Consider the following 26,631-nt stretch of genomic DNA (forward strand, 5'->3'; position numbering starts at 1 on the left):
ATACATGCACTTTCACAATTAAATGTAATTTAATAACAAAAGAATTAATACATATCAAATCAAATATAATATACTTACAAATTTGCTGAAATTTCGGTAGAGTTTTTCCTAAAAAAAATAGGACATTTTTCAAATTTTAACAAAATACAACCTGCACAAAATTGTCATCCTTATCTACACATTTATTCATGCATCTTCTACCTCAACAAGAAAATCACATAAAAATAAAAATAAAATAAAGAAATTCGACTAAGGGTAGATTTTGGTTTTAGATAAAATCTTAACTTGGTGAACTTATTTTCTATTCCTTCTAACCGACCATTTGTTTACTTCGGAATTCATAACACTAAAAGCACAATGAATAGAAGAACTTCAAAAAAAAAATCTGTTTGATAATTAAAATAATAATAACTTAAGGGGGATCTCCTTATTTAAGTAATTAAAGAGTACCCTCTTCAACTACTAAAAAGAAATATTTTATATAGAAAGAACTTATTAATTTTTATCAATTTAGATGATTCAAGGTGTCTTTCCTATTTGAGTGGCTCAAAGGAAAAAAACTATAAAATTATTTGGCCTAAATAATTTAATAATAATTTGAGGGCATCTCCCAATTAAGTGGCTTAGAGGTACCCCTTTAACTACTAAAAAAACACATTTTAATAGAAATATTTTATTTTACTTAATAAATTAGGAACTATTTAAGGGGCATCCCCTATTTATGTAGTTAAGGGGTATCCCCTTTTACTACTAACACTATATATATATATATATATATATATATATATATATATATATATATATATATATATATATATATATGTTTAAAAAAATTATTTGATTCAAATAATTTGAATATCCCCCATTTAAGTAGTTTAAGGGCATCCCTTTAACTACTAAAAAAAATTTTATATAAAAATAATATTTGATTTAAATAAATTTTAATGATTAATAACAATTTAAGGGGTATCCCCCATTTAAGTATTTTGAGGGGTAGCCCCCTTTAACTACTAGAAAAAAAAAATGCATTTCTGAAAAAACTTAATAAACTAGTAACAATTTAAGGGCATCCCCGTTTAAGTAGTTTAAGGGGTACTCATTTAACTATTAAAAATTCTATAGAAAAAAAAAAAACATCTTTTGTTTGGAAAATAAATTGGTTTTTCTCTATTTGTAGGTTCTATAATTTGACATGATCAATATAGTTCACACAGTGGAATATTCACTACTTTAATATTAAATCTTAGAGTATAGCTCAAATATTCACTTTGGCATATGCACTATGGCCGGATCCATCACAATAAGGCAGTATTCACTTTGGCTGATGCACTATGGCCGAATCCATCACAATGAGCCATCCCAAACTTATGGACAAAGACATTTCAAAAACTATAATACACGTTTAACTCATGGAAACAATTTTCTATTAACATGCTATTTGTACTGAATAAGACATGTTCTAACTTGGCTTTTCACTAGTTAATAGTAACATAGTTACAATTTTAAAACCACCATTAATTTGTAAAAAAAAAAGTCCTTAAAAATGAAATTAATGATAATGCTAACAGCAAACTACAAGTGCAGAACCATCCCATTAACAAAATATAAAGTCCACGGAGTGTCTCCTAACATTCAGATCCTAATATGCCCATTTAAACAATAAAACAACACTTCCTAGAAAGTACTAGCAGTGAAAAGTTAGCATCTACACATATGAACGGTTAGGCATATTTGACAGTTCAGGTTCCCTCTTAATCCAAAAGTGAGTGCTTGCCTTGAAACACCACACAATCAAAATTATAAACAACCCAAATAGAAGCCCATTGAAGTTGCTCAATAGCAGATTAAACATAACTTGCAAACACAGAGAACAATATAAATCGTTTGATTATCCTTGAAATATATATATATATATATATATATATATATATATATATACATAAACTCAATCATTCATCATCTATGGAGAACGCACAAAGACCAATCAAGACAAAATCAACAAAATTTCACCTGAACTTAGATGGAATGATACTTTGCTTTTGTGCAAAAACGGACACTTTGGAGAAATAAGGGAACAAACCAATCTGGCCCTGAATGTGGATTTGCTTTGCGGGTACAGGTTCTGTTGGTGGTAAAACCATAAAAAGGAAAGAAAGAGTCTTGATGTCAATGAAAGACAAGGAGGGGAACATCTATGTCACAAAGGAGGGGAAAGTTAGTGCAATGGGTTTGCAAGAGGCGCTGAAAATTGTGTCTCCACTTGGAGCTGAAAATTGTGTCTCCACTTGGATCTAATAGAGGTAAGGTGTGAATAGGGTGGTGTTTCTTATAAAACGGCAAGGGGATGAGTGTTTTGTCTTGAGCCCCCTGTGACATTGTAAGGGATTAAAAGAATGAATTTTATTTTTGATTTATTATTATTATTATTATTATTATTATTATTATTATTATTATTATTTAACCTTAAATCTAATGGTCAAAAAAAATCAAAAATTTAGAATAAAAAAGGACTATTTGGTTTTATTTCCTTTTGATCTAAGGATCAAGATTTGCTCTTACAAATTAAATCAATGGTTGAAATTAAATTATACAAAATTTGTCTTCTTTACTTTAACTAATTCTTTATCTAAAGGTGGGGGAATTAAATCTTTTAAAAAAATAAGGGCTAGGATTTAATGGTACTAACATTTGTTTTTATTTCTTTAACAAACCCCCAATCTAATGGTCCAAAATTAATTCCTAAAATATTTAATGGCTAAGATTAATTTGGGATTATTTTGTCTTATTACTTTTTGATCCAAGGGTCTAGATTTGTTTTTACAAATTAAAAGGCCTAGATTAAAATGTACAAAAATTACTTAACCCAACTCCTAATCCAAGGGTGGAAAATTAAATCCTAAGAAAATAGATGACCAAAATCACTTTGTACTAATTTGTCATTTTCACTTTTAATCCTAAGGTCGAAATTAATTCTTACAAAAATTAATAATCAAGATTAAAAGGTGCAAAATAATTTAACTAATTTTTAATCTAGGGGTGGGAATCAAATCCTAAGAAAATTAAAAGTTAAAATTAAATTTATTTTTATTCTCTTAAATCTAATGGCTAAAAAATAAAATTAAAAAGAGAATAAAGTGTAAGGATTAATTAAAACAATTTTACTCTTTTTCTTTATTTTTTAAAATTAAATTTTCAATCTAAAAATGAAATTAAATTTTTAAAAAATTGATGGTCAAAATTAAAATCAAATTACAAATTAGAACTAAAATAAAAGTGGAAGTTAATTAAAAAAAGTTAAATGAGCTAGGGAATTAAAAGTAAAATTAAAATAAAATTGAAAATTAAATTAGAATTAAAGTAATAGTGAAAACAACAATCCAATCGATAAAATTGTATTTAATTATTTATTTTTTTAAATAATTAAATTTTTATTTATTATTATTTTTATAGGGCCAAATAAAATATAGTTTCTTAAAACAAAAAAGATTTTATTGGCTCAAACAAAATATAGTGTCTACAGAGGGCTACCAAAAGCTTCATCAAGATTGAAATATAAGCTTTCATCCTCATTCAAAATTCAGAGATTATAGATTTCTAATAATCTTATCTAATTTCTTTTATAATTTTAGTGAGAATAAGTTGTTTATAGTTGTATTAATAGCCAAAATGGAAGGTTCTGGAATAGAGTATCTGTCAATCTTATCAGTCTATATTATCCATGGCATTGTTTAACCATTTCCTCATTATTGGCACATGTTGGCTGTCCCTCCTTCCCTACATGGGTTTACAATTTTTGCTTTCTTTCTTTAGCCAACATGATCATAATTGACCCTAATCATTATCCTTGCCTCAATGGTTGAAATTAAATTGTACAAAATTTGTCTTCTTTACTTTAACTAATTCTTAATCTAATGGCGGGGGAATTAAATTTTAAAAAAAAATAAGAGAGGATTTGTAGTTTAATTAAATTAATAAATGAAATTAAAACAACAATCCAATCGATAAAATTGTATTTAATTATTTATTTTTTAAAATAATTAAATTTTTATTTATTATTATTTTTATAGGGCCAAATAAAATATAGTTTCTTAAAAAAAAAGATTTTATTGGCCCAAACAAAATATAGTGTCTGCAGAGTGCTACCAAAAGCTTCATCAAGATTGAACTATAAGCTTTCATCCTCATTCAACATTCAGAAATTATGGGTTTCTAATACTCTTATCTAATTTTTTTTTATAATTTTAGTGAGAATAAGTTGTTTATTGCTATATTAATAGGCCAAAATGGAAAGTTCTGGAAAAGAGTATCTGTCAATCTTATCAGTCTATATTATCCATGGCATTGTTTAACCATTTCCTCATTATTGGCACATGTCGGCTGTCCCTCCTTCCCTACATGGGTTTACAATTTTTGATTACCTTCTTTAGCCAACATGATCATAATTGACCCTAATCATTATCCTTGTCTCAATGGTTGAAATTAAATTGTACAAAATTTGCCTTCTTTACTTTAGCTAATTCTTGATCTAATGGTGGGGGAATTAAATCTTTAAAAAATGTAAGAGCTAGGATTTATTGGTACTAACATTTGTCTTTATTTCTTTAACAAACACCCAATCTAATGGTCCAAAATTAATTCCTAAAATGTGCAAAAATTAATTTATCCAACTCCTATTCCAAGGGTAGATAATTAAATCCTAAGAAAATAAATGGCTAAAATCACTTTGTACCATTTCGTTATTTTCACTTTTATTCCTAAGGTCTAAATTAATCCTTACAAAAATTAATGATCAAGATTAAATGTGTAAAATGCTTTAACTAATTTTTAATCTAAGTGTGGGAATCAAATCCTAAGAAAATTAAAAGTTAAAATTAAATTTGTTTTTATTCTCTTAAATCTAATGGTTAGGAAATAAAATTAAAAAGAAAATAAAGTGTAAGGATTAATTAAAACAAATTTACTCTTTTTCTTTAATTTTTAATATTAAATTTTCAATCTCAAAATGAAATTAAATTTTTATAAAATTGATTGTCAAAATTAAAATGAAATTACAAATTAGAACTAAAATAAAAGTGAAATTTAATTAAAAAAACTTAAATGAGCTATGGAATTAAAAGTAAAATTAAAATAAAATTGAAAATTACATTAAAATTAAAGTAATAGTGAAAATAAAAATCCAATCGATAAAATTGTATTTAATTATTTATTTTCTTAATTAATTAAATTTTTATTTTTATTATTTTTATAGCGCCGAACAAAATATAGTGTCTTAAAAAGAGATTTTATTGGCCCTGATAAAATAAAGTGTCTTCAGAGGGCTACTAAAAGCTTCATCAAGATAGAATTATAAGCTTTCATCCTCATTCAACATTCAGAGATTATGTATTTCTAATGCTCTTATCTAATTTCTTTTATAATTTTAATTAGAATATACTGTTTGTAGCTATTTTAATTTGCCAAAATGAAAGGTTCTGAAAATGAGTATCTATCAATCTTATCAGTCTATAATATCTATGTCATTGTTTAACCATTTCCTAATTATTGGCATATGTCGGCTGTCCCTCCTTCCCTACTTGGGTTTTTAATTTTTGCTTTCCTTCTTTAGCCAACATGATCATAATCGAACCTAATATTGATCCTTGCCTCAACGGTTGAAATTAAACTGTACAAAATTTGTCTTATTGACTTTAACTAATTCTTGATCTAATGGTGGGGGAATTAAATCTTTAAAAAAAATAAGGGCTAGGATTTAATGGTACTAACATTTGTCTTTATTTCTTTAACAAACCCCAAATATGATGGTCCAAAATTAATTCCCAAAATATTTAATGGCTAAGATTAATTTGGGACTATTTTGTCTTATTACTTTTTGATTTAAGGGTCTAGATTTACTTTTACAAGTTAAAAGGCCTAAATTAAAATGTATAAAAATTAATTAGCCAACTACTTTTCCAAGGGTGGAAAATTAAATCCTAAGAAAATAGATGGCTAAAATCACTTTGTACCATTTTGTCATTTTCACTTTTAATCCTAAGGTCTAAATTAATCCTTACAAAAAATTAATGATCAAGATTAAAAGCTGTAAAATGTTTTAACTAATTTTTAATCTAGGGTGGGAATCAAATCCTAAGAAAATTAAAAGTTAAAATTAAATTTGTTTTTATTCTCTTAAATGTATTGGCAAAGAAATAAAATTAAAAAGAAAATAAAGTGTAGGGTTTAATTAAAACAAATTTTCTCTTTTTTTTTTAACTTTTAAAATTAAATTTTCAATCTAAAAATGAAATTAAATTTTGTAAAATTGATGGTCAAAATTAAAATCAAATTACAAATTAGAACAAAAATAAAAGTGGAATTTAATCAAAAAAATTTAAATGAGCTATGGAATTTAAAGTAAAATTAAAACAAAATTGAAAATTAAATTAGAATTAAAGTAATAGTGAAAACAAGAATCCAATCGACAAAATTGTATTTAATTATTTATTATTTTAATTAATTAAATTTTTATTTATTATTTTTTTAAGCCAAACAAAATATAGTGTCCTAAAAAAGATTTTATTGACCTAGACAAAATATAGTGTCTACAGAGGGCTACCAAAAGCTTCATCAAGATTGAACTATAAGCTTTCATCCTCATTCAACTTTTAGAGATTATGTGTTTCTAATACTCTTACTTAATTTCTTTTATAATTTTAGTGAGAATATGTTGTTTATAACTATATTAATAGGCTAAAATGGAAGGTTCTGGAAATGAGTATCTGTCAATCTTATCAGTCTATATTATCCATGGCATTGTTTAACCATTTCCTTATTATTGGCGTACGTCGGCTGTCCCTCCTTCCATACATGGGTTTTTAATTTTTGCTTTCCTTCTTTAGCCAACATGATCATAATTGACTCTAATCTTGATCCTTGCCTCAATGGTTGAAATTCAATTGTACAAAATTTTTCTTCTTTACTTTAACTAATTCTTGATCAAATGGTGGGGGAATTAAATCTTAAAAAAAAAAAATAAGTGCTAGGGTTTAATGGTACTAACATTTGTCTTTATTTCTTTAACAAACCCCAATCTAATGGTCCAAAATTAATTCCTAAAATATTTAATGGCTAAGATTAATTTGGGACTATTTTGTCTTATTACTTTTTGATTTAAGGGTCTAGATTTGCTTTTACAAATTAAAGGGCATAGATTAAAATGTTCAAAAATTACTTTAGCCAACTCCAAATCCAAGAGTGGAAAATTAAATCCTAAGAAAATAGATGGCTAAAATCACTTTGTACCATTTTGTAATTTTCACTTTTAATCCTAAGTTCTAAATTAATTCTTACAAAAATTAATGATCAAGATTAAAAGGTGTAAAATGCTTTAACTAATTTTTAATCTAGGGGTGGGAATCAAATCCTAAGAAAATTAAAAGTTAAAATTAAATTTGTTTTTATTCTCTTAAATCTAATGGCTAAGAAATAAAATTAAAAAGAAACTAAGGATTAATTAAAACAATTTTACTCTTTTTCTTTAATTTTTAAAATTAAATTTTAAATCTAAAGAATGAAATTAAATTTTTATAAAATTGATGGTCAAAATTAAAATCAAATTACAAATTAGAACTAAAGTAAAAGTGGAATTTAATTTAAAAAATTAAATGAGCTAGGGAATTAAAAGTAAAATTAAAATAAAATTGAAAATTAAATTAAAATTAAAGCAATATTAAAAACAACAATCCAATCGATAAAATTGTATTTAATTATTTATTTTTTTAATTAATTAAATTTTTATTTATTATTATTTTTATAGGGCCAAACAAAATATAGTGTTTTAAAAAAAATTTTTTATTGGCCCGGACGAAATATAGTGTCTATAGAGGGCTAACCAAAGCTTCATCAAGATTGAATTATAAGTTTTCATCCTCATTCAATTTTCAGAGATTATGGGTTTCTAATACTCCTATCTAATTTCTTTTATAATTTTAGTGAGAATATGCTATTTATAGCTGTATTAATAGGCCAAAATGGAAGGTTCTGGAAATGATTTCTATCAATCTTATTAGTCTATATTATACATGGCATTGTTTAAACATTTCCTCATTATTGGCATATATCGACTGTCCCTCCTTCCCTACATGGGTTTTCAATTTTTGCTTTCCTTCTTTAGCCATCATGATCATAGTTGACCCTAATCTTGATCCTTGCCCAGATTTATCTTGTATTAGATCAAAATGTTGTTGCATCTCTAGCCGTGTATTTTTGTTTGAACTTATTCGCATTATAACAACAACCAAGTCTTAATTTTAAATTATTTTCCTTTTATCAAAACATGAAAATCACTTCCTTTCCTTTTATTTTCTTTACTTTCTATATGGATTTTACTTTCCATAAAATCCCACTCACTTTTTCTTCCATAAGTTTTCTATTTACATAGAAATAAAAGCTGGGAAAGTAAAAGTGACTGAAATTATAAGGAAAATAAAATCTCTATGGAAATGAAAATTATTTTTTTCCATAGCAAAAAGAAGGAAAGGAAGTAATTTATTTATTCATTTATTTTCCATGTTTGTATAAAAAGAAAATTGAGAAGAGAAAATTATTGCATTTTACAACTATGCCCAAATAAATAAATAAAATTATATTAAAAAATAACTATTTGAGGAAAAAAGGGCATAGAGAAAAAACAGGAAAAATTAATATTGTTTTTCACTATTTTCTGTTCAATTTGAGGAGAAAATAAAATGGATTTCCATACAAATCCAAATAATTTTTTTTTCTTTTCATATTATCCTTCTTACAAAACAGGACAGAAATGCACTTTCATTTTTTTTTCCCTATCATTTTTCCTCTCCTTTTTAGTCAATGCAAAATATAACTTAATTAAAGATTCTTAATAAATATTAATTTTTAAGATAATCTTTTTCTCAATATAATAAGTGAATAAATTAAATATAAAAAATAGAATTTTTACTCTGTTCTGAGACAAAAAAACGAGGCCTAAAAATTTCGAAAAAATTTCAGAAAACTCAAAAAAATTTATAGAGTCTAAATATATTTTTAGTTTTGCCACGTGATCTTTAAATTAATTTTTAAAAATCATCAAAGTTTCACATTTTTGAAAAATCGAACTCGATTTCTAAAATCTGAAAAATTTCAAAAATTTTTCCAAAATTTAAATAAAATAAAATATTAATATTTACCCATAAAATAATTAATTTAAAAATTAGGGGTGTTACAAATTTAATAAATTATTAATTTAATTTAATTAATTATTAATTAAAATCGATGTCTGCTCGACGTACACCAATCCACAAGTTGTTACCATTGTGGTTCTTATAACTGATAAAGACCTTATTCGGCAATAGTCTTAAGATAGTGTTTAATATTTTGACTATAATTAAAACGTTACCTTTCTTATTCATACAGTTTGATGGCATAGTGTTTATACTAGTGTTTAAATATTGAAAGAGTGATTTATGAAAAATTACTTCTTTAAACTTTTAGAGGTTTATAGAGTATTTTGATTAGAGTCAACAAGATGATATCACTATTTTGATACTTAACAACTAATCTAACAACTATTTTTATTGAACACATTTACTTTAAATCACGGATAAATTTCAACAACTGTCCCTGAACTTATATAGTTATAACACTACAGTCCTTTAACTTTAAAATGTAATATAAAACTCCCTAAACTTTCAAATTTTGCACAGTAAAATCCCTTTGACTTTCAATTACTGATTTTTCAGTTAAAAACTGATGTAAATAGCTCCCGCATGGCACTTAGTTAATATTTCTTTCTCCTCTCTTATGCAAAGTATAAAATTATTCTCTTTACGCATGAAAAATTATTCTGTCTATAGAGAGAAAAATGATTCAATTTACACATGACTTGAGAGAGAAAAGAGAAATACTGACTAAGCTCCATAATGAAACTGTCTAGGTCAGCGTCTAACTGAAAAACTAATAATTGGAGGTTAGAGGAATTTTACTGTGTAAAATTTGAAAGTTGATAGGGTTTTATGTTACATTTTTAAGTTGAGGGACTGTAATATTACAACTAGATAAGTTCAAGGATAATTATCAAAATTTATCTTTTAAATCACTACATAAACAGCTAACAGTTTGTTTTCTTACCACAAATGATATGTGAATAGGCCCGGCCATCAGTTTGGTTCTAGTTCAAATTGGCCCTGAATCAAAAGTGTGAATCCTCAAGGCTCTGGTCAGGTTATGGTTCAAATCTAACGGTCTAAATTTTATTTTTTATTTTTTAAATAAAAAAGGTGATTTAGCTTGAAATCGTCTTGTTTGATTCCAGTTCAATTTCAGTTTGTTTTAATTTTTTTTGAGTCGAAGACAAGTTTGACCGATATTAATTCAGCTGTGGTATGGTTTAAATTAGTTCGATTCTGATTCAGTTGCAATCTGGTTTAAAGAGGTTCAATTCGAAATCGGACCTGATTCTTTCTCATATATGTGGAAAAAAAAAATAAAGGGACGAAACAAAATAACTTTGTTGGTGAAGGACTAATTTGACGTAGAAAGACTACCTAATGAAATAATAAAGAAGAAGAAAAAAAACCAAAAAGCTTATTCTTTTTTCCCTTTTAACAAACAACATAACTTCTTTTCAAGTGGGCGGTGGAAGTTCAGCTCTGAACTGAAATAAAATAAAATTAAAATTGAATTAATTTAATTTAAAATTAAAATTGATTAAAAATGATTAAAATTATATTAACTTAATTTGAATTGAATTGAAATCAAATTGGAATTGGACTGAAATTGATAAGTTCACTTTCAAACTAAAATTAAAATTTCCTTTTTTTAAAGAAATAGTTATCACCAAATTTAATCAAAATCAGACTGGAAAAAAAAAACCATGATCGAAATTTTGAACCCATCAATTCGACTCCTGTCCCCTTGGTCTTGAAATTAGAATTAGACAGTGGCCACCTTAGGCTGATAGAAATGGCTGAAATTATGCTTGACTCTATTTGGGATTGTGGTTAAAAAGTTGGTCTAAAATCACTTTTATAAAATAATACTATTTTAAATATTATTAAAAAAGTAATTTACTGTTTTAAGATTCTTGTGATTAAAATGTTTTGCAGTTAGGAAAAGATAGAAAAAAAATATGTAAGAGAGGGGGAAAAAATGCTAATTTCTTTATTTTGTTGGAAAAAAAAGGAAAAAATAAAAATTCAATTCCCCTTTTTTATAAGAAGGAATAGGAAAAAAAAAATATTGCGAGGATTGTGTGAAAAATGCTTAAAGAGCATATTGAAACATCTTATAATTGGGCAGAATATCGTGGAAACTAATATTAATTTTTTCTATTTTTTCTCTATGTCTTTTTCCCTTTAAATTAATTTTTAATTTTATTTTATTTTAAATTTTAATTTTTTTAAATATTTTATTTTAATTTTAAATTTAAAATTGAAAGTATGCATAATTGAAATATTTATTCAAATATATATAGCAAAATAGATTTGTTGTGAGAATAAATTATTATTTTACTAGTATATTTTTGTTATTGATAACTATATCGAATATAAAAATTATTTAATGTACAGTTATATTATAAATAATCTATCATAGTATTTAACTATAAAATTATTTAATACTATTCAACATAGCCATTTTTAATATAATTTTATTTATTCAATATGAGCATAATAGTAAAAATATAATAATTTCCTTTCATCACATTTACTTCCATGAAAATATGAAAAATATACAAACCACTTTATTTCTTTTTCTTTTTCTATGAAAATAAATTATAAAAAAATAATAATTTTCTTCTCTATAGGAATTTTACTTTCCTTATAATTCCACATACTTTTCATTTATTAACTTTCCTATCTACATAGAAATGAAAGTTAAAAAGAAAAAGTAATTGGAATTATAAGGAAAATAAAATTCATATGGAAAGGTAGATTATTATTTTTCACGTTTGTAAGGAAAAGTGATTTATTTATTTTTCATTAGAAAAGAAAATTATTATATTTTTAAAAGTATGTCTATACTAAATAAATAAAATTATATTAAAAAATAACTATCAAAGGAAAAAAAAAAAGGGCATAGAGTGACAACAGAAAAAATTAACACTGTTTTTCAGTATTTTCTGCTCAATTTGAGTGAAAAATAAAATGGCTTTAAGAGCATTTTAAACCATTTTATAATTGGCGGAACAAAGTGGAAAGCAATATTAATTTTTAATTTTTCCTGTATGCCTTTTTTTTCCCTCCAATTTAATTTTTAATTTTATTTTATTTTAAATTTTAATTTTATAGAATATTTTATTTTAATCTTAATTTTCAAATTGAAAGTATGCTAGTTGAAATATTTTTTCAAATATATATAGCAAAATAGATTTCATGTGAGAATAAATTATTATTTTACTAATACAATTTTGTTATGGATAACTATATTGAATAAAAAAATTATTTAACTATCAAATTATCTTATAAATAATCTATCATACGATTTAACTACAAAATTATATCATACTATTCAGCATGGTCAATTGTAATATAATTTTATTTATTTAATACGAGCATAATAGTAAAAATATAATAATTTTCTTTCATCACTTTTCTTTTCACCAAAACATGAAAAATCACCTCCTTTCCTTTTACTTTCTATGTGAATTTTACTTTTCATATAATCCCACTCACTTTTCCTTCCTTAACTTTCCTATCTACACAGAATTGAATGCTAGGAAAGTAAAAGTGATTGAAATTATAACGACAATAAAATGCCTGTAGAAAAGAAAATTATTGTTTTCCATGTTTGTAAGGAAAATCTTTTCCATAGGGAAAAGAAGGAAAGGAAGTTATTTATTTATTTTCCTTGTTTGTACGGAAAGAAAAGTGAGAAGAGAAAATTATTATATTTTTATAATTATGCCCACACTAAATAAATAAAATTATATTAAAGATAACTATTGGAGGAAAAAAGGGCATAGAGGAAAAATAGAAAAATTAACACTATGTTTCACTATTTTCTGCTCAATTTGGGCAGAAAATAAAATGGTTTTCCACACAATTCTCATAATTTTTTTCTCTTTGCATATTTTTCTGCTTACAAAATAGTGCAAATTAGACTTTTAATTTTTCATTCTTTCTTTTTCCTTTCAACAAAATCAGGAATTTGTCTTTTTCCCTTATCCCTACTATTTTCCTCTCCCTTTTCCTCGTTACAAAACATATTCCTCATTATAAAACATACCTTAATTAAAGATTCTTAATAAATATTAATTTTTTAGATAATGTTTTTCTCGCTCAAATAATAAAATCAAATAGACTCTTATAATGTTGTAATGGTTATAATAAGTGAATAACTAAAATATAATTTTAAAAATTAAATATAAAAAATAACGACACATAAAAATTTTACAACAAGAAAGTGATGCACAGTAATATTGTTGGTCATCATACTGAGTCACTATACTCAATAGAGTTAAAAAAAAAAAAATCTGATAATTACCTTATTTTGATTGAAGGGACTACCCGAATTACAATTTGAAGGGTAATTCCCATCCTTGTAATTATTAGGCCAAAGCCCCTGAATGCCAAAATCAGCAGCCGGTTTTTCAGTGGCTGGTAGCAGCAACTTTGCTTTGTATCACAGTATGAACTTGGCCACTGTATCGCAAACAATCATTTCACTTAAAAAAAATTAAAAAGAAAAAAAATCAAATCAATTATGAAGCTCAACTATTAACTGATTAATTTACCTGTGAACGAAGTAGAAGAGATCAAAATCTTATGAAGCACAAAGGAGAGATAGGTAGAGGGCTACCAAAAGCTTCATTACGATTGAACTGTAGGCTTTCGTCCTTATTCAACTTATATATGGGTTTCTATTACTCTTATCTAATTTCTTCCATGAGGATTTTTTTTCTTTTCAGTGAGATTATGCTGTTTATAGCTGTATTTATAGGCCAAAATGGAAGGTTATGAAAATGAGTATCTTATCAATCTTATCGGTCTATATTATCTATGGCATTGTTTGTGTATCCATTTCCTCATTATTGGCATATGTCGGCTGTCCCTCCTTCTCTACATAGGTTTTGAAATTTTTTTTCCTTCTTTAGCCATCATGATCATAATTGACCTTAATTTTGATCCCTGCCCATAATCATTTTGTGTTAGATCAAAATGTTATTGCATTTCTATCCGCGTATTTTTGTGTGAGCTTATTTGCATTATATAAAAAATAAGTCTTAATTTTAAATTAATTGGAATAATTTTAAATTAATTGGAATTGGCTGTATAATTTTTTTTTTTTTCATTTTTTTCATCATTTAACTCTATTGTGCACTGAGTCCATCCGGTGGCATCTCCAAAACACACTGGGTGGGCAAAACAGAGTAAGATCTCATGTACTCGCTGGTGGATCTTTATTTATCGCAAGATCATGATGGCCCTTGAAAATAAAGAAACTATTCAAAGGAGCTCTGAGGCATCCTTAAAATGCCTCCAGACCAATGGATTCCCTTATGGGAATTCAAATGATGGCTTTCCAGAGCTCAAAGAAGAAATTAGTGTGCACTCAGGTGGGGATGTTGTGGAACCAGTTCACTCAATAAGCAGTGAATTTCTTGAACTTCCTAGTGAATTACACAGCAAACCGACCTACCATCATGATTTTGGCTCAAGGTCAACCTTCAACCCTGACTCTAAAAGGTTCAGCTGTGCCAAATGAATTTCAATGAGGGACAATTTTATCCTTTTCCTATGGAAACTCGATTTCAGTATGCCCCATTTAATATGTTCTCCCATGGTTACCCCAGTGAGTTCCAATTCCAAGATTTTCAGTATTTTGTAGTCATAGACTTTGAGGCTACTTGTTACAAGGAAAAAAAAAATCCCCATCCACGATATAATCGAGTTTCCATCTGTCATTGTGAGCAGTGCAACTGGCCAGCTCGAAGCGTGTTTCGAGACATACGTGCGGCCAACTTGCAATCAGCTCCTAAGTGATTTCTGCAAGGATCTGACTGGTATCCAGCAAATCCAGGTGGACAGAGGTGTCACACTTAATAAGGCACTCCTTAGGCATGACAAATGGCTTGAGAAGGAGGGGATAAAAAACACCAACTTTTCTGTGGTTACATTGTCAAACTGGGATTGCCAGGTGATGTTGGAATCTGAGTGCCGATTTAAGAAGATCTAGAAGCCCCCTTTTTTTAATCGGTGGATCAATTTGAGAATTCCTTTCCGTGACGTATTTGGTGGTGTTAGGTGCAATCAAAAGGAGGCTGTGAAGATGGCAGGCCTAGCATGGCAAGGCCGTGCTCACTGTGGACTCGATGATGCCAAAAACACTGCTCTCCTACTTGCCCTCCTCATGCGCAGGGGTATCAAAAATTCTCCATCACAAACTCACCAATGTGGCAGACAACTGATGGTTCATTGTCATGGAAGCCGTCCCCTGATAATCTGCCCTTCGCACTGGATCAACCCTACAAACTGAAGGAAATGCATAGTCCTGTTTTACAGTATCACACTTTCTGTTACTGTGCAGTGAAGAACAGCAAAGGAATGGTTAGGAAGCCCGGGCCAAAGCAAGGGAGCCTTTTCTTTGGCTGTGGCAACTGGACTGCCACTAGAGGTGCCCTCTGTCATTACTTTGAATGGGCATCAACCTGACTGAAACTATGGAAAGACCTCTTTATGTTTATGTAAAAAAATGGAAAAAAAAAAGGGATGGAAGGAAAGATAGTGGCCTAGTGGGTTGTCTCCTAGTAGAGGCTTTTATGCGCCTCAACTGTTCGATGAGGTTTCTGCTTCTTTAGAGAGAGTAAAGCATAAATTAGTTGGCTTAGTTGTTCAAGAGTGTGGTAAACATGGAAGGTAGGGAGCTACAACCGTTAAAGCTGACTTGTTGACAATGCCAAGGGAACAAATTGGGAATGCGAAGAATGGGTAGTTAGGATGATAATTTTCACAAGCTCAGACAAGCTAAATTATCTTATCATAAATAATCTGTGAGATAGAGACGATTGGGTTTCCTATGAATTTCTAATGGGAACATGGGTGGAAGTGCTTGCCCTCAGTTTGCTGATAAAAAAAAAATCCATCCAGTGGCAAATTCAGGGAAAAAATTTTTCAGAGTCAATATATAGACACATTATATGATATATTTGGTATGCTAAAAAATAGTACACTAAATACTTATATAAAAGTAGTTAAATTTTAAATTTAGGAAGATGAGATTCACACTTTGTAAACACATAATAATTTGCTCAATGTAGGGGTTGATTGATTTCCTATTAATAAAAATAAGTTTTCCATTTAAAAAAGATGTTAAAAACTTAAATTTATGAGGTATTAATTTAAACTAATATATAAATGTATAAGGGTGAAAAAGAGAGATCAATTGATCCTCTTTTATAGGAATGGATCCGCCACTGAGTCCATCTTGATGTCCAAAAATTGTAAATCCTATGATATTACTTCCCTCCACCTCATCCCTTCTCACCTCTTTCCCTACTAATTTAGCACACTTCTGTACTTGAGTCAATTTACTCACACTAAAATAAAATTTTCTTCTACAATGATCTTAAAAGTGTGCTATCTAAGTTTGTCATGGACACAAGAAACACAAATATTAAATAAGTCGTTTTTGGTTATTAATTTCTTGGGTTGAATTGGATGTATAGCCGTTGTGAAAGTTGGCTTGTACACACCATGTGTGTGTGTGTGTAGAGGAGAGCAGAGCTAAGAAAATGGAATATAGGAAGCAAGATATAATATCGGTCAAAATCAAAGGACCAAATTGTAATTTTTTTTTAAACTTCAGTTGTTTTTCTCTTTGAATCACATTAAATTTTAGGCTTTCAAGATATTCAAGCTACATAAATTCACACGATAAATACATTCACACTATCACATGGATAGTCACACCATAAATCTTATTGTTTTGAGATTGTTATAAAACTTATTGTTTTGAGATTGTTATAATTAAAATGTTTTGCAGTTGGAAAAAGAGAGAGAAAAATAGTAAGAGAAGGAAAAAAAAGTCAAATTCTCTATTTTGTTGGAAGGAAAAAAAGGAAAAAAGGAAAAATAAAAATTTAATTCCCTTTTTTTGTAAGAAAGGAAAGGAAAAAAAAAAAGAAAAATTTTGCAAGTCTTTATGTGGAAGATACTTAAATAGCATTTTGAAACATTCTAAAATTGGGGGAGCAAAGTGAAAAGCAATATTTTTTTTTTTCTATTTTTCTTTAATGCCCTTTTTCCCTACAAATTAATTTTTAATTTTATTTTAGTATAATTTTATAAAATATTGTGATTACAACGATGAGAATTACCTTTCAAATTGTGATTCTGGTAATCCCTTCAATCAAAATAATTTAAATCCCTATTCTATTATCAGAATTTTTATTTTTTATTTTTTAACTTTATTGAGTATATTGATTCATTATGATGAACTATTTACAGTGCATCCCTTTTTTGTTATAAATTTTTTATGTTTTGTTATTTTTTATATTTAATTTATTCACTTAATGATTATTATAGGAGCTTATTTGACATTATTATTTGAGCTTATATTGAGAAAAACACTATCTAAAAAATTAATATTTATTAAGAATCTTTAACTAAGTTATATTTTGTATTGAGTAAAAGGGAGAGGAAAATGATAGGGGAGGAAAAAAAAAAAGAAAAGATAATTCTCTTATTTTGCTGGAAGGAAAAAGGAAGAAGGAAAAATTAAAAATCCATTCTGTCCTATTTTGTAAGGAAAATTGAAAAGAAAAAAATTTATTTGAATTTGTATGAAAAGTCATTTTATTTTCCATCCCAATTGAACGAAAAATAGTGGAAAAAAGTGTTAATTTTTTTTTTATTGTTCCTCTATACCCTTTTTTCCTCAAATAGTTATTTTTTAATATAATTTTATTTATTCAATATGGGCATAGTTGTAAAATATAATAATTTTTTCTTCTCACTTTTTTTTTTCATACAAACATAGAAAATAAATAAATGACTTCATTTCCTTCTTTTTCCTATGGAAAAGATTTTCCTTATAAATATGGAAAATAATAATTTTCATTTCGATAGGGATTTTATTTTCCTTATAATTCCTGTCACTTTTACTTCACCAACTTTGATTTCTGTGCAAATAGGAAACTTAAGGAAGAAAAAGTGAGGGGAATTATATGGAAAGTAAAATCCATATAGAAAGGAAAGAAAATAAAAGGAAAAGAAGTGATTTTTCATGTTTTGATAGAAATAAAAGTGAGAAAAGAAAAGTATTACATTTTTACAGTTATACTTATATTGAATAAATAAAATTATATTAAAGAATGATTATTGGAGGAAAAAAGGGCATAGAGAGAAAACAGAAAAAATTAATGCTGCTTTCCACTATTTTCCGCTCAATTTGGGCAAAAAATAAAATAGCTTTCCATACAAATTCAAATAAATTTTCTTCTTTTCATATTTTCCTTCTTACAAAATAAATGCAATTTTAATTTCTCCTCCTTCATTTTTCCTTCCAACAAAATAAGAGAATTGTCTTCCTTTTTTTTTTTTTCTCTTCCCCTATCATTTTCCTCTCATTTTTACTCAATACAAAATATAACTTAATTAAAGATTCTTAATAAATATTCATTTTTTAGATAAGTTTTTTTTTTTCTCAGTATGAGCTCAAATAATAATATCAAATAGACTCTTATAATGCCATAATGATTATAATAAGTGAATAAATTAAATATAAAAAATAACCAAACGTAAAAATTTTATAACAAAAAAGTGATGCACTTTAATATTGTTCATCATAGTGAATCAATACACTTAATAAAGTTTAAAGAAAAAAAAAAGTCAAATAATAGAATAGGGAGTTACCTTATTTTGATTGAAAAGATTACCAGAACTACAACTTGGTGGATAATTCCGATCCTTGCAATTAGGCCAAATCCCATGAATGCCAAAATCAGTAGCAGGTTTTCTAGTGGTTGGGTAGCAGCAACTTTGCTTTGTATCATAGTATGAATAATTAAAAAAAAAATCAAATCAATTATGAAGCTTAACTATTAACTGATTAATTTACCTGTTGAACAAAGTAGAAGAAATCAAAATTTTGTGACGCACAAAGGAGAGATAGGTAGAGGGCTGCCAAAAGCTTCATTAAGATTGAACTGTAGGCTTTCATCCTCATTCAACTTTCAGAGATTATGGGTTTCTAATACTCTTATCTATTTTTTTTTTTTTTGTGAGATTATGCTGTTTACAGCTATATTTATAGGCCAAAATGGAAGGTTCTAGAAATGAGTATCAATCTGTCAATCTTATTAGTCTACATTATCCATGGCATTGTTTAACCATTTCCTCATTATTGGCATATGTTGGTTGTCCCTCCTTCTCTACATGGGTTTTCAATTTTTTCCTTTCCTTCTTTAGCCATCGTGATCATAATTGACCCTAATCTTGATCCTTACCCAGATTCATTTTGTATTAGATCAAAATGTTGTTGCATCTCTAGCCGCCTATTAAATAGGCCAAAATGGAAGATTTTTTTTTATAATATTCTTTATCTAATACTCTTATCTAATTTCTTTTATAAGGGTTTTTTTTAGTGAGAATATGCTGTTTATAGCTGTATTAATAGGCCAAAATGGAAGGTTCTGGAAATGAGTATCTATCAATCTTATCAGTCTATATTATCCATGGCATTTTTTAACCATTTCCTCATTATTGGCATATGTCAGCTGTCCCTCCTCCTCTACATTGGTTTTCAATTTTTTCCTTTCCTTCTTTAGCCATCATTATCATAATTGACCCTAATCTTGATCCTTGCCTAGATTCATTTTGTATTAGATCAAAATGTTGCGTCTCTATCCGCATAATTTTTGTGAGTTTATTCGCATTACAACAACAATAACAAGCAAGTATGAATTAAAAAATAATTGAAATCAGCTATATAATATTTTTTTCATCTTTTCATCATTTAGCTCTATTATACACTAAGTCTATCCATTGATGGATTAAAAAAAAAAAAATTTGAGGTCAATATATAGTCAAATTATATAATAAATTTAGTATACTAAAAAATAGTATGCTGAATATTTATATAAAAGCAGTTAAATTTTAAATTTAGAAAGATGAGACTCACACTTTTATGGGTGAAGTTGCATATACACTACAAACACACAATAATTTACTCAATATATAGAGGTCAATTAATTTCTCCATTAAAAAAAAAAGAGAGTTCAATATTTAAATTTATGAGGAGTCAATTTAAACCAATATATAAATATCTAAGGATGACTTGAGAAAAACGGGGGCTCAATTGACCTCTCCTTTATAGGAATAGATTCGCCACTCAATACATCTCAATATCCAAAACTTATAAGTCCTGTGATATTACTTCTTTCCACGTCAACTTAGTCCTCTCCCTTCCTCTTTTCAACCCTTCCCCTTCTAACTTAACATACTTCTGTACTTGAGTCAGTTTACTCACATTTAAATTAAATTTTCTTCTACAATGATCTTAAAAGTGTACTATCTGATTTGTCATGGACACAAGAAGCCCCAATAATAAATAAGTGGCTTTTTTGTTGTTTATTTCTTAGGTTGAAGTGGAATTATATAATTATAATTAAGGGTTTTTTAAAAAGGATATAATCCAAATTATGGTAAGATGATAATTAATAATAATAATGATTTCATACGTAGGTTGGTGGAGGTGCAACATGCAAGTCAAAGTGATTTGGTAGCAGATTGGCATTGTATTGGCACCATTTGCTCTGTTGTGCTATATCATTTTCTTTTTCACATTAGAAACCTCAGCCTCTGTGATAGTCGGCTCGTGAACGCCATGTGCATGGAGGAGAGCAGAGCTTAGAATGTGAAACATAGGGATCAAGTTATAATATCGGTCAAAACTTAAGGACTAAATACTAAATTTTTCTTTTTGAAATTCAATTGTTTTCGTTTTTGAACTACATCAAATTTTTGGCTTTCTATTCAAACTATATAAATTCACACGATAAATACATTCACACTTTCACATGTAACATTTTTGCCCGATAATTAATGTTACCATATAGGCTAAAATCAATCCCTTTAATGTGGCCCGTTATTAATTGATATTTACTTTAATTAATACAAATCCTAATTATATAAGGATTACTTTAATTAATATAAATTCTAATCATATATGAATTACTTGATGGATACACTAGATTAAATCTTGGATATATATATATATATATATATATATATATATATATATATATATATATATATATATATATATATATATATATATATATATATAAGCTGGTTCTCTCTCTACTCATAAGGATACATACATTCTTTTTCATAAAGTCAGAGATATTAGGGTGATCTCAAGAAAGTCTTCCATCACTAAAGTTTTGTGTGTGAATCAAGAATGGTCAAGAGGGAGAAATCAGTTTATTGAATCAAAGGGTTTCTCTCAATTATTACCATGATTCAATTAAACTTCACGTCAAGTATACTTTCTAAGTCTATGAGAATTTATTTGTTTAAGATCTATTATTAGGGTAATAGTTGAATCTTATGTTTATGATTTATATTATATTTATGATAGTTATGGTATATTAAGAATTAGTTTTTTACATGTGGTATTAGAGCCCTAGATTTTGAATAATTAAATTTCTCTATCAAATTTATGATGATGAACATGATGTTAATGTTCTTACTTGATGTAAGATCTAGGTAGAATTAAAGTGTAGATCGTGAATGTTTTATGATTAAAGTTAATGATTAAAATAGTAATAATAATAGCATTAAAATTTGACCAAATTAAATTTTGGGCATGAAGATTATTAACACGATGAAAAATCATGTCATAAAGAGATTTAAGTTTGAGATCAAGTTCTCTCAAAAGAAAGAAATTAAAAGAAAAAAATTATATATCAAAGTGGCTTAATTATTTTGGCCATGAATTTCAAACTACATGAAAACGTGTTTGTAATGGAAGATGCTTAAAATTAATTAATTAAAGTTTGGCCCAAATTTAATTAGGCCATGAAAGTTCAACACGATGAAGAAAATATGTTGGAAAGAATAATTCTTTTGGGAACATGTTCTCCTGAAAGTAAGGAAAGGAAGAAAAAAATTATGTTTTTCTGCGCAATCTAATTAAGATTTGTAACTAAACCTAATAAATGAACAAATATTAGGTTTATTAGGATACATAATTTATATGCGTGCCTTATGATATTTGTTTTAGTTTGTTAGTCACCAAAGTGGCTGAACTATGAATGATGTTTACATGCATATAAAATTATCAACTATCCATACTAATAGATGCCTATGATAAAAAATGGATTAATTGATATTCGCTAGTCATTAGAACATAAGGATTTTACCCAAAGGTAAATCAATTATTCTATGAATAGTAAAAATTATGAGGACAATAATATCTTATTAAATATATATTGGATGTCCAAAGACAATATGTATATTTAATGTAAGTTAATTATTATCCAATCAAGTTTAAAGGTATTTAATTTAGGATAATATGTTATAGTATCTACCCAAAGGAGAACTATAGTATACTTTAACTGTTAAAATTATCTAAATCTATTTTGAGCATATAAATATCATATTGCAATTGTTTCTCTTTATTCGCAAGCTTAATCTATTATTGTTCTAATAGATTGAACTTCTTTGAATGGTCTGAGCAAATTAAGTTCCATTTAGGTATCTTGAACCTTGACTTGGCATTATTGGAAAACTAACTCATTACTATTATGGATACAAGCAGTTAGGAAGAGAAGTTATACCATAAATAATAGGAATGGTTAAACAAATTAAGCCTTTTGGTTTTTGTGATTGACTATTGCCAACAACATAAGGACTACAATTCCACAAACTAAAAATGAAAAAGAATACCTTAAACTTGTGAACCTTAAACTTATGAAATATATGTTCCATTCTGAAGTTAAGTCACTTGCTAGTACTCTAATGGCATAACTCATGACCATGAAGTATGATGGATCGAAGAGTATGCAAGAGCACATTATTGGAATGAGTGATACTACAGCAAAACTAGAAACCTTAAGGATGGTGGTTGATAATTCCTTCTTGGTGTAGTTTATTCTAAACTCATTATCTCCTGAATATGAGCCATTTCAAATTAATTACAACACTATTAAGGATAAGTGGAATGGTAATGAATTGGCTAGTAAACTAGTTTAGGAGGAAACAAGACTAAAGAATTAAGGAACTCATTTTGTCATCATTATGGGTTAAGAAGCTGATGAAGGACTTAAAGTTAAAGCCTAGAAGTTTAAGTAGAAAAGGAAAAGATCTTCAAATGTTACTTAAGCTGAGGAAAAGGAATAAATGGTAGTAGAATACTATCAGAAAGATTGCTAGAAAGATAAAGGTTGATTTGAAAAGAAAGGTAATATTTATGCTTATGTATGTTTCAAATTAAACTTATTTGAAGTTCCTAATAATACTTGGTGGTTTGATTTTGGTACTACTACTTATGTATCCAATGTGATAAAAGGATTCCTTACAATCCAAACCGAAAACCCAACTAAAACTTCCTATTTATGGAGAACCATATGAAGGCTCCAATTGAATGCATAGAGACTTACCATTTGATCTTAGATAATGGCTATTAATTAGACCTATTACAAATCCTCTATGTGCCTTCAATTTCTAGGAATGTCATTTTTGTTTTAAAACTTGATGAATTTGGTTCAATGTTAAGTTTGACCATAGATGTTTCAGTTTATTTAGTAATAAAGATAATTCCATTATTATTTATGGAATTCTTACTGATGGTCTATATAGACTGAAACCTAGTGATAATTTTGTTGAATCTTTGCCTGTCACTTATAGCAATATTGGAATTAAGCATGGTAAACTGAATGAGAATTCTGCTTTCTTATGGCATAAGCATTTAGGTCACATATCCAACAAAATATTAGAAAAGTTAATAAAGAATGGAATTCTACTAAGTTTAGATATTACTAATCTTGATGTGTGTTGATTGCATTAAGAGAAAACAAACTAAATACAATAAGAAAGAAGCCACAAGAAGCAGTAAGCTTCTTGAAATAATACACACCGACATATGTAAACCTTTTGATACTCCATCTTTTGGTGGGAAAAAATACCTAATCGCTTTTATTGATAATTTTTTAAGTTATAGATATATTTAATAAAAATCTCAATCAATAGATATACTAGAAGTTGAGGTTGAAAGGTAATTAGATAGAAAGGTGAAAATAATAAGGTTAGATAGAGGTGGTGGATACTATGGGAAACATAAAGAATTGGGACACTAAGTCTTGGTCCATTTGTAAAGTTTTGAGAAAGTCGTGGCGTATGTGTATGGGGTGGTTAATGATGAATAACTCTTCTTTATTGATGATTTTTTACGTTGTAGATACATTTAATGAAAAATCTCAATCAATAGATGTACTAGAAGTTAAGGTTGAAAGGTAATTAGATAGAAAGGTGAAAATAATAAGGTTAGATAGAGGTGGTGAATATTATGGAAAACATAATAAATTGGGACAATATGTCTTAGTCCATTTGTAAAGTTCTTAGAAAGTCATGGCGTATGTGCATGGGGTGGCTAAAAGGGAAATCAGACTTTAATGAATATAGTTAGGAGTACGATGAATAACTCTTCTTTACCTATATCTTTGTGGATGTATGAACTTAAAACTACTGTATACTTGTTAAATAGGGTTCCTAATAAGGCAGTCTCAAAACACCTTATGAATTTGGACTAGAAGTAAACCTAGTTTAAAGCACTTATATGTTTAGGTTGTTGAGAGAAAATAAGAATTTATATTCTAAATGCATGAAAAGATATTAGATTCTTAAATGATAAGTGGATACTTTACTAATCATCCAGAGAAATCAAAAGGGTATAGGTTTTATATTTCAAACCATAGTCCGAAAATTGTGAAAATGGATAATGCTAGATTTTTTGAAAAATGATGAAGTTAGTGGGAGTGTTAAAAGACAGGATATGAATATAAAGGAAATTAAAGTTGATTTTTTTTATGCCTATTAATATTTCTATATCCACCCCTACTCCACGTGTTGTTCTAGCAGTTGTTAAATGTTCTAACAATGCTACATAACATGATGATGAAACACAACCTTAAGAAACTAACCTGTGACGCCCCCTTACCCGTCTACTGTATAGCCGAGCAAGAAGTGCCACATTCGGTGCCGGAGCACCCTATTTTATTTTATCATATCTATTGTAAACTTTTGATGTCATTTAAAACATTTATTCTATGTGTAGAAATTTTTTTTTTTATATATATCTTATTTCTGTGGAGACCCGGACACAGCCTCCCCTGTTTTATTAGCATCTGGCAGGTTTCCACTAATCACCTGTTAACATGTCCATATTCATTTTACACATTTCCATATCATATTCTCTTGTATCATATCATTTACAATTATTTATGAGATCTAAAAATGAAGTATCATCTATTGCATTCATAGAGAAATTCATAGATAATAAATTACAAGTTTTCATTTCAATCTCAAGTTTAATTTTAAGTCCAAAATGAAATACATCATAAACTAGTAATTACATCATTACTAAACATAATGAACCAAAATACTAGTCTATACATGGGCCCTACCAAAATAACTGTAGAGGTGACTAGTAAACACTGGCAGATCTGATCGGTCTCTGTGTGAGCACTACTACTGCTACTGCTGGGGCTGCTGGGACTGATCTCCAGTACCTACGGGATGGAAAGCCAACGCGCTAAGCATAACGCTTAGTGGTGCATAATTTATAATAACAATAATTTAACAATTGAAATAATAATGGTAAATTCATAATTTCTGTGTCTTTTACATTTTTATTGCACTTTGGGAACAATTTAATTTATCAGGATCTTTTCTGTTTACTTATTGTATATTCAATCTTAATTAATCATTTTCAATGCCCAAGAAACCTATAACAAATTATAAAAGCTGGATGCACTGGTGCATACTGGTTAGACAGCCGTATGTCCGCCCAAAGATATCGCCGATTAGGCACGAGACCCGCTATCAGGCTTGTAAAGCCAGAAATAAAGTAGGCACAATGGCCAATAAGTAGGCATATAACCTGTAGAACAATCATACCAGATATATATTGTGTAACGGCCCGGCCCACTAGTGATATTGTCCGCTCTGGGCTAAAGCCCTCATGGTTTTAAAACTCGTTAATAGGGGTTATGAACCACCAACTTATAAACCCAGCATCTCTCCCGTGTTTTGCCGATGTGGGATTTGCCTAGGGCGTTACAATCCACCCCCCTTATGGGACTCAGCGTCCTCGCTGAGGTTTGCCCCACTATCGCTCAAGGTTACACGCGGAGTGGCTCTGATACCACAAATGTAACAGCCCGGCCCACTAGTGATATTGTCCGCTCTGAGCCGAAGCCCTCACGGTTTTAAACGCATCACTAGGGGTTATGAACCACCAACTTATAAACCCAGCATCTCTCCCGTGTTTTGCCAATGTGGGATTTGCTTAGGGTGTTACATATTGTCAGTTCATGATTTTCTCGGTAGGTAGTACTACTATCTGTAGTCTCTAATTGGTATACCAATTTATCCAAACTAAATAAATAAGTCTAGGTATACTATGGGAAATTAA

General features: G+C 28.1%; 1 pseudogene; it reads right to left on the reverse strand.

The window, feature by feature from the left end:
- Nucleotides 1-19,155, reverse strand: part of LOC131182981 (extracellular ribonuclease LE-like) — a 42,267-nt pseudogene extending 23,112 nt beyond the window's left edge.
- Nucleotides 19,156-26,631: the final 7,476 nt, after the last annotated feature.

This window comes from Hevea brasiliensis, chromosome 9 (genome assembly GCF_030052815.1).
Source record: "Hevea brasiliensis isolate MT/VB/25A 57/8 chromosome 9, ASM3005281v1, whole genome shotgun sequence".
NCBI classification, from domain to species: Eukaryota; Viridiplantae; Streptophyta; class Magnoliopsida; order Malpighiales; family Euphorbiaceae; genus Hevea; species Hevea brasiliensis.